This window comes from Capsicum annuum, chromosome 6, assembly GCF_002878395.1.
Source record: "Capsicum annuum cultivar UCD-10X-F1 chromosome 6, UCD10Xv1.1, whole genome shotgun sequence".
In the NCBI taxonomy this organism is placed as follows: domain Eukaryota; kingdom Viridiplantae; phylum Streptophyta; class Magnoliopsida; order Solanales; family Solanaceae; genus Capsicum; species Capsicum annuum.
The window spans coordinates 180,487,045-180,498,261 of NC_061116.1; positions in this window are offsets into that span (position 1 = coordinate 180,487,045).

Genomic DNA, 11,217 nt, shown 5'->3' on the forward strand with positions numbered 1-11,217 from the left:
CAGTTATAGTGTGAATCTCACTTATAGTCTTAGTCCAGTAGTCAGATTAGTGACTCAGTTCAGTTTCAGGTTTACTTGACCATAGCATACAGTTACCAGTTATTCAGTTATCAATAATTTTGTACCTCAGTTTATAGACTATTTTAGAATAATGTTATACTCTTGGTCTTGCATTCTCAAATAATATAGTTTTCATGAATTCAAGCTCAGTTATCTCATGTCACTCAGTCAGTCCTTACCACATATGTATAATACTCTACAGTTTCAGTCTAAACTAAGTACAGTTCAATATTACATGACAGATATTCAGCTATCAGCCATTATATTAACCAGATAAGTTAGCATATTTATGCATTCGTGCTCAGCGCCCATGTGAATATTTCCAGTAGTCTTAGGTAAAGTGTCCTACTAGGGTAAAGAATAAAGTTGAATGGGCATTCGAGGAATAGGTCTAAGCTTGAAAATTTGTAGATGCAATGCATAGGGCATAGTCACTCTATCTTATATGATGTTTTGTAGGCCTCGCCTCACACTACAAAATTTTAGCCAGGATGTTATTTCTTATTCAGCTATTTTATTCAGCCCATGTCAAGATTCCTTGCTCCCTAAAGCCATTAGAACTCTATAGAAAGGGTGTCAAAGAAAGGCTCCAGTCGAGTATAAGTTCCAGCATGAGTTAGTCCGTAAAGCCAGCAATCCAGTTTAGCAGTCAGGCGGATAAGTTCGTATGGTTTAGTTTCCTATCTTTCCATTTAATTTCACCATCTGAAGTCTCATGAATGTAACCATTCCAAGATGGAGCAATCGGGTAGTTGCGAGTTTAGCTCAATTCATGTATCATGCCTCAGTTTCAGATCCCAGATATTTGGTCATGATTCAGTTCATAGGTGACCTGTGCATCATCATAATCTTTCCTCAATATCTCAGTCAAGTCAGTATCCTTTAGGGGTCATATTATCCCAAGGGGGAGATGCACTATAGTCCCTAGAGCTTTCATGACCTGAACCTTCCACTTTTTCTTCAAGTAACGAATCCAGTTTGGAGTAGTGGGTACTCAAGGTAGACCCTCAAGTTCCAATCTCAGCTGTACTCCATGTATTTAGGGGCTCGATCCAGTTTGTGATATTCAATTCATGTATCTCATTTTAGGCTCAGTTATGTCCTCATGTTCCCGTTCATGCGTGTTCAGTAAAGGATCTCGAGTTGAGATTGGCGATTTCATATTCTTAAAAATCTCTCCCATGAAAAGAGTAAAGACATTTGGTACAGTTATGGAAGCAGGTACCAGTCATGGGTTAGCTTGTGGTCCTTCGGGATTATAAACACCATATAGCAACTGGGGTACAAACTCGGGCCGTTACACTGCCTCTCCCTCTAGTCTGGACTCCATCCTTAGGTGTTGGCCCAGCATCCTTGACCTTACGAGGTCTAGTCATCCTTATTTGTGCAGAAAAGAGTGGAACACAACTTAGAACATTAGGTAAAAACAACATGCATGACTAGGAATCAAAATATAAAAGCTTTTCCTAAAGACATCTTATAACCTCTCAAAGATAGATACAAACATGTACCGATTCGTGAGATTCTATCGGACATACTGCTCTTACACTTATGAGATCGGTGAACCTGGCTGCTTTGATATCAGTTTATCACGATCCAAATAAAATAGTTCATGATGATATTTATCGTGTTCCAGCCTTGATAAGTAACTTGATCACTCAAACTGATACCAAAAATACAAAAATAACTAAGGCAAGACTTCTATAATAAAGTCAAACCAACACAAAAAAGAGACAAAATGAAAATCTGAATAACATAACATAATAAAAAACCTCAAGAAGTGATGTCAAAGTGTTGAACATCTAATAAACTAATACATCATCTAAATATAAGTCAAATACAAGGTCTGTCTTCGAAAATAAGTAAAGACATAATAAGGTAAGAGAAGGTTCAAAATTTGACTCTGATTCGAGAACAACCTAGTACATTGATCACAATAATAGATAAGCACGAATCAGCTATCACGAAAAGTATCTGTACTAGGATCTGCATTGAAAGGATATAATAGGAGTGAGTACAGTTCACTTGTACTCAGTAGGTATCATAACCCCACTAAGCAAAGCATAAAATAAGATAAGTAAAATATATTATAAGCACGTCACCTGAAAATAGAAAAATCTCAAATGGTAGCTCACATAAGTTCCACTAACAGTTCCAATATATAAGTATACGAAAAAAAACATTGATATATATACGAAAATACACTGAAACTAAGCACAAGTCAAGAAAACTATGAAAAACAAGCAAGATATGTATACAAGTGCAATACAATGCAATGTGGATGGGATGAATGATGAAAGTTATCGCATGAATTTTTGTATACCAAGCTCGCAGCTATCTGGTAGTATTTAGGGGGGGGGGTTCATAATCTATATACTATAACTCAAATCTCAAACCAATATTGCCGACAAATGACCTTGGATAAGAATTTTTAAAATCGAGTCATTTTCTTTCAATATAGTGTTTCTCAATGGTACTGGTGTCTCATGAATATATATGTATTGAATGAGGATGTAATATTTACAATCAACTCAAGATAATGATCTTCAATCCATCCAACACGTGTATATATATAGGTGTACCCAAAAATTAAATCAATAGGTCAATAATTCATGATTATCAACTCTATTTAGGCACCATCAGAATAAATATGCATACATTAAATCATTGATATAATATTAACCCCTAACTCAGGTATTTTTATCATGATAAAAGCAACCAATGTGAAAATAAGGCCTATATCAGCGAAATAAACCTCCACACGGGTATTATGCCTAGAATAAAGGTATTTCAATGCATGTATAAGGCCAATAATGTCAAATAAAGCCTCCATATAGGCAACACACAGTATCAGATATCACAAATCAACCACAACAGAATATAAGCCCCCATACGGGCACATAACAATCAAAATAATCTCAAAATATAAACTCCATAGTTATTTTCCTCAACTCATAGCATACTTTATTTATTTATTAACTATCCAACTCAATCAGAAAGAAGTTAAGCTATAAGTGCTTCAATATGAAGCCTTCTCATTATGAACGACCTCAGAATCAACTACAATATTCAAAAATAGTACCTACGCATTAAAAAAAAGCTAACGGTATTCATATTATTCATATTTAGATCGGGAAAAAATGAATTTTAAAAATGAGTTTGAAAATCAAATGGATAAAATTAGAAATTTTGTTTTAAAAACACACTCCCTAATATTATAAGAGTCTACAGGAGAAAAGTCACGCAAAAATTGATTAAAAACGAGTTTCAAAATAAAAGAAAAAGCTTTTTCAAACTTTACCAGTAAAAAATCTAATTTTCCAGTTTGAAATCATGATTTAAAGGTATTTTAGATGATAAAACTGATGAAAACTAATGGGAATAAGGTTTTGGATTTTACCCAATCTCAAATGATGAAGAAACTCTCAAGAATCATCCAAACTCGAAGCTTAAAGGTCCAAAAATTATGAGAATCGAGAAAAAGAGGTTGCACCAGATATTTGCAAGTGCTGACTTTGGTGCAATCTTTCCAAACTTGATTGGACCCGCGGGATTTGATTGGGACCCCACAAATATAATTAATATATGTTACTGGGCTATTTTCGATGTTCCAAACTCAATGGCAATGTTGAATTTTTGAAAAAAGATAGTTATACATAAATTAACCCTCGAGACATTATTTCACTATTTTTCAAACGAAGGATCTTCGAAATTGAATCAACCTTGCTAATGACTCAAATTCGATATCTCAAATCTGTTGGCACAGTCTATTTTGCCTTCACTCAAAATAATAAATATTGATCAAAGTCAACTATCACACAAATCATTCTCAATCACATAAAAAATTGTGCTAATCATTCCCGTGCCTCAAAATCAACATATGGCAACTATGAAGAAGGGTAAAACGGTCAAAATACATAAAAATGGAGAATCTACAAATTCAGGTCATTACACATTTTTATATTAAGTAAAAGTTTAATTTCAACATATTCATTTTATCCTAAATGAAATAATTTGTAGTCACAGAAATATCCATCACTAATTTTGGACCACAAGTTTCAAAAATTCGTCTTTCTTTCTTAAATTTTGTATCAAGCCAAGCTATCTTATTTAAATTGAGACGGAGAGAGTAACTATTTCGAATTGTCAATTATTGTGACTTTTAGTAATTTTTACGTAGTTTTCAAATATATTATCTTAGGGATAATTTCAAATATTTACAATTAACTAATTGGAAAAATAACATAAACATAATCCTTAACTTACCATATTTACACAAATCTCCACCCTTACAAAGTAATTACAAAAAATCCAACTAACCATATATATATTCGTTGAATATATCGGGAGCTAACTAGGTATCTCGATAGACCAAAAATAAAAAATATATATATCGAAAGCTAAATATGTATCCTTAAAGGGGATAAAATGTATCTTTATTGAATGTATTATGTATCTCGGCAGGCCCAAAATCAGAAAAAAATATCGAGAGCTAATTATGTGTCTTTACAAAGAAAAGAAATGTATCTTCGTTGAATATATCGGGAGCTAATTATGTATCTCGGTAGACCCAAAATTGAATTTTTAGTAATTATGCAAAATGTCAAATTTTTTTGTAACTAAGTTTCAGACTGTCAGGATTTATGTTGTTTGCCCTAACTAATTTACATTGCAAAAATTAGCCCAAAATGTCATTATCAATTTAGCCCAAACTTAATAGTCCATTTTGAATAAGAAAACACTTTTGACACTATAACAGTGTACACAAAATTATGTTTCAAATAATCTTTCTTCCACTATTCTTTATTACTACTATTACAAGTGGCTTAGTTTCAAGAGAAAATTGAAGGAAAGGTGTCTTTTAAGTCTTGAATGAAGGATTGGTGACATTGACCAATTTAAAGGGTCAAACATAATTAAAAAACTTGATTAGGTTAATTGTGGACTTGATTAATGTTTTCTAAACTTTTTAATCTTTTCAAAAATACAAATTAACCCACACCCACAAAACTTTCCTCCCTCTGCAAATCAATCAATCTCTCTTCTCTCTTTCTCTCGATAGTTTCTCTAACTTCTCCCAACCAACAACTTTTCAAATTTCTCCCTTCAATCTTGTGCAACTTCAACCTATGACAACAAATAGTTTTGAGTTCTTGCCTGTTTCTTTTTTACTTTCAACCGTCAGTCTACGTGACAACATTCTCCGGCGACAACAAGTTTGAGTTCTTCATCGTTTCTTTTCGATTTTCACAAGTAAAAAATTAGATCTTTTAAGTTATGAAGAAAATGAGGAACTTGATTTGTTGGTGTTTGTTATTTTTTTATATTTTTTATTATTTTTTTTAATATTGTTATTTTTTAGTTGAATTTCTCATCTGGATGTATCCGCTACTGTTGTTTTTTAATAATGGATAAAACATGTAACGTGAATCTAACAGATGAGTATTTGTTGCAATATATATGACTAATTTGTTGCACATATTAGTAATCTGTTTCAACATATATGACTAATCTGTTGCACAGATTAGTAATATGTTGCAACATATATGACTAATCTGTTGCAACATATATGACTAATCTATTGCAACAGATTACTCATCTGTTGGATTTATTTTATAGTGTTGTAATATGAATCCAACATATGGGTCATCTGTTACAACAGATTAGTCAAATATTGCAACAAATTACTCACTTATTGCAATAAATGACTCATATATTGGATTCATGTTGCAGGTTCTATCCATTGTAGCAATAGTAGATACACCAAATAAGAAATTCAACAAAAATTATAATTTTACTTACAAAATAAGCTATAAAGTAATGTCTAAGTGATATACGAACAAAATTTGACCTAAAAATTTTTTAAAAAATTTCAACGGGGGCACAACGAATAAGTAAAATACATGAAAAATTTTATGAAATAGGTAAAGAAGACAAAAATAATATACCATACATCAAATGCAAAAGGATCAAGGGGACAAATATTTGAGTTCTCCTAAAAAAGTTTAAGTTCCCTAATATTTTAATTGCTTTCTAATAGTTGACCCATCTGTTACAACAGATTTTCTATTTGTTTGATAATTTCCAACAGATGAATCATCTAATGCAACATGCTAGTCATCTGTTGATTCAAATTAAGTAATTATTAGTAATAACAAAATTGATTTAGCTAAAAATAAAGACGTCTCTACGACAATGGGACAAACATTTGTGTTCTCCTAAAATATTTGAGTTTCCTAGTATTTTAATTATTTTCCAACAAATTATCTATTTGTTGCAATAATTTAGTCATCTATTGCAACAGATGTTTATAACAGGTTAGTCATTTGTTTATTCAAATTAAGCAATTATTAATAATAACGAAATTAATTTAATTAAAATTGAAGACAAGTCTTTAATACTAGACCTTAGACAAGAGGACAAATGTTTGAGTTCTCCTAAAAACATTTGAGCTTTAGTATTTTAAACTGTTTTTCAACATATATCGAACTCGGAACCAAAATGAGCCACGAAATTAAAAACGTGACCAAAATAGGCCACCTATTTAAAAAGTTACCAAAATAGGCTAAACGTAATAATTTATTATATTTTCTACTTTTTTTCTTAACGGTCAACTAACGGAGTTGACTTTTACAAAAACGTAAGAATTTCTTACGTTTTACACAATAACCGAGAAAAAAATACAATGAATTATCAAATCAATTAAAAAGGTACTTAAAAAAAAGAGTTGTTCAACGTAACAAAAAGTTATGTTCTTAACTTTTTTATAGCAGTGGTCTCCCACCCACAATTTCTTTTTCTACAAATGTCCCATCATTTCTACTTTTTTCTCTTTTAGATATGATAATTATGAATTTTTTTATTAGTTAAATTTATTTATATTTTAGATGTAGTTCAAATAATATTTTTTTTCTAATAAATTTTTATGTTTTACTTAAAAAAAAAATTAAAAAAAGAAGTATCAATTATCTCATTAACTAAATAATTTTTTTATATTGATTCTATATCAAAAAATAATCACTTCAATCCTTAATATTCGATTTCTCAGTAAAAAAATTATACTTTTGAGTTTTTCTCTACTCCAAAATAGTGAAATGTTGAATTATCGTAGATCAAATATGCTACTATATACAAGAATTATATTTTTTTAGGAGTGTCCTAAAAAAATATATTTTCTTATATTAATTTAGGAGTGTTCCTAAATTAAATTATGATTTTCACTCTATTAATTATAATATGAAACGTATTTGTGCATGTGAGTTTCCTCAATATCCTATTCAAAAACTATCGAAAACTACGATGAATCACTATCGAAAAAAATTAATTTTATATTTTTAACACACCAAAAAAATATAATTCTTCTATACAGTAGCATATTTGATCGACGATAATTCAACATTTTACTATTTTGGAGTAGACGAAAACTTAAAAGTATAATTTTTTTTAGAGAGGAATCGGATAATTAAGGATAAAAGTGATTGTTTTTTTATATAGAATAAATATAAGAAAATTGTTAAGTTAATGAGGTAGTTGATACTTCTATTTTTTAATTTTTTATGTAAAACGTAAAAATTTATTATATAGAGGAAAAAATAAATTATTTGAACTACATATAAAATATAAATAAATTTAACTAATAAAAAGATTCATAATTATCATAAGTAAAAAGAGGAAAAAGTAGAAGTGATGGGACATTTATAAAAAAAAGAAATTGTGGGTGGGGGACCACTGCTATAAAAAATTTAGTATCTTTTTAATTGATTTGATAATTTACTGCATTTTTTTCCTCGGTTATCGTATAAAACGTAAGAAATTTTTACGTTTTGTAAAAGTCAACTCCGTTAGTTAATCATTAACGAAAAAATAGAAAATGTAATAAATTATTACGTTTAGCCTATTTTGGTAACTTTTTAAATAGGTGACCTATTTTGGTCACTTTTTAAATTTTGTGGCTCATTTTGGTTCTGAGTTCACATATATCTTATCTATTTAATAATTTCCAATAGATGAGTCATATGTTGCAACAATTTAGTCATCTGTTGCAACAGATGTTTATATTTGTTGGATAATTTTCAATAGATGAGTTAGCTAGTGCAACATGTTAGTCATCTGTTGCAACAGATGTCTAGATATGTTTGGTTATTTTCAACAAATGTCTTTAATTGTTTGATCTTTTCCAACACATTACTCATCTATTACAACATGTTAACTGAAATCGTAATTGAACTTATCAATTCATTTTTAATTTTAGTTAAATCAATGTTGTTATTACTAATAATGTCTTAATTCAAATCATTTCAAATAAAATTGGTCAATTAACACTTTACTCAAGACGAATACACTTAGATGATCATGTAATTACTATGAGATTAATTAAAATCGTAATTAAATTATCAATTCATGTTTAATTTTAGTTAAATCAATTTTGTTATTACTAATAATTACTTAATTTTAATTATTTCAAATCAAATTGGTCAATTGATCATTCTACTTAAGACGAAACACTTAGTTGATCATGTAATTACTATAAATTTAATTGAATTTGTAAGTCAATTTACTAATTCATCTTTAATTTTAGTTAAATCAATATAGTTATTTCTAATTATGGCTTGGTTTGAATCATTTCTAATAAAATTGGTCAATTGATCACTCTACTCAAGACGAACACACTTAGTTGATCGTGTAATTACCATAAGATTAATTGAAACAGTAATTGAACTTATTAATACTAGTTAATCAATTTAGTTAATATAATGGCTTAATATGAATTAATAGATGACTAAGATGTTGCAAAAGATGAGTAATCTGTTAAAAATGATCAAACAGATAAAGACATCTGTTGCAACAGATTAGTTATATATTGCAACAGGTTAGTAATCTGTTAAAAATAACAAACAGACAAAGTCATATGTTGCAACAGATTAGTCATCTATTGGAAATGACCAACAGATAAAGACATTTGTTACAACAGATGACTAATCTATTGCAACATATGTGTATATCTGTTTGATAATTTTCAACAAATGACTAGTCTGTTGCAACAGATTAAATCCATTGCAATAGGTTATACACTTAAATGATCATATAATTACTATGAGATTAATTGAAATTGTAATTATTAATTCAATTTGGCTATTACTAATAATGACTAAATTTGAATCATTTCAAATAAAATTAGTTAATTGATCACTCTACTCAGAATGAACACACTAAGATGATCGTGTAATTAATATGAGAATAATTGAAATCATAATTGAACTTATTAATTCATCTTTAATTTTAGTTATATCAATGTAGTTATTAGTAATAATATCATAATTTGAATCATTTCAAATAAAATTGGGCAATTAACACTTTACTCAAGACGAATACACTTAGATGATCATGTATTTACTATGAAATTAATTGAAATCGTAATTAAAATTATCAATTCATCTTTAATTTTAGTTAAATTAATTTAATTATTACTAATAATTGCTTGATTTTAATTATTTCAAATAAAATTGGTCAATTGATCATTCTACTTAAGACGAAATACTTAGTTGATCATGTAATTACTATAAAATTAATTAAAATTGTAAGTCAACTTACTAATTCATCTTTAAATTTAGTTAAATCAATATAGTTATTTCTAATTATGGTTTGATTTTAATCATTTCAAATAAAATTGGTCAATTGATCACTTTACTCAGGACGAACACACTTAGTTAACAGTGTAATTACCATGAGATTAATTGAAACTGTAATTGAACTTATTAATTCATGTTTAATTCTAGTTAAATAATTTAGTTATTACTAATATAATGGCTTAATATGAATCAGTAGATGACTAACATGTTGCAAAAGATGAGTAATCTGTTGAAAATGACTAAACAGATAAAAACATCTGTTGGAAATGACCAAACAAATATAGACATATGTTGCAACAGATGACTAACTTGTTGCAATAAATGACTCATCTATTGAAAATTATCAAACAAATATAGATATCTGTTGCAACAGATGACTAAGTTGTTGCAATAGATGACTCATCTATTAAAAATTATCAAACATATAGGATATATGTTGAAAAATAATTTAAAATACTAAAGCTTAGATGTTTTTAAGAGAACTCAAATGTTTGTCCCCTTGTCTAAGATCTTGTCTTTAATTTTAGTTAAATCAATTTAGTTATTACTAATAATTGCTTAATTTGAATCATTTTGAATAAAATTTATCAATTGATCATTCTATTAAGGAGGAATACATTAATTGAAATTGTAAGTAGACTTATCAATTCATCTTTAATTTAGTCAAAATCAATTTATTCATTTTTAATAATGACTTAATTTGAATCATTTGAAATAAAATTGGTCGATTGATAACTCTCCTCGAGACAAATACACATAGTTGATTATGTAATTACTATGAGATTAATTGAAATTGTAAGTGAACTTATCAATTCGTCTTTAATTTTAGTTATATCAATTTTGTTATTACGAATAATGGCTTAATTTGATTCATTTCAAATAAAATTGCTCAATATTAGTCACTCTAATCATGACGAATACACTTAGTTGATAATTTAATTACTATGAGATTAATTGAAATTATAAGTTTATCTTTAATTTTAGTTAAATCAATTTAATTATTACTAATAATATCTTAATTTGAATTATTTCAAATAAAATTGGTCGATTGATCACTCTATTCGGGACGAATACACTTAGTTAATCATGTAATTACGATGAGATTAATTGAAATTATAAGTGAACTCATTAATTCATGTTTAGTTTTAGTTAAATCAACATAGTTATTACTAATAATGACTTAATTTGAATCATTTAAAATAAAATTGGTCAAATAATTATTCTACTAAGGATGAAACCCTTAATTGATCATTTAATTACTGAGATTAATTGAAATCGTAATTGAACTTACTAATTCATCTTTAATTTTAGTTAAATCAATGTAGTTATTTCTAATAATGATTTAATTTGAATTATTTCACATAAAATTTGTCAATTAATCATTCTACTCAGTACGAAACACTTAATTGATCATATAATTACTATGAAATTAATTGAAATCGTAATTGAACTTACTAATTCATCTTTAGTTTTAGTTAAATCAATATAGTTATTTCTAATGATGACTTAGTTTGAATCATTTCAAATA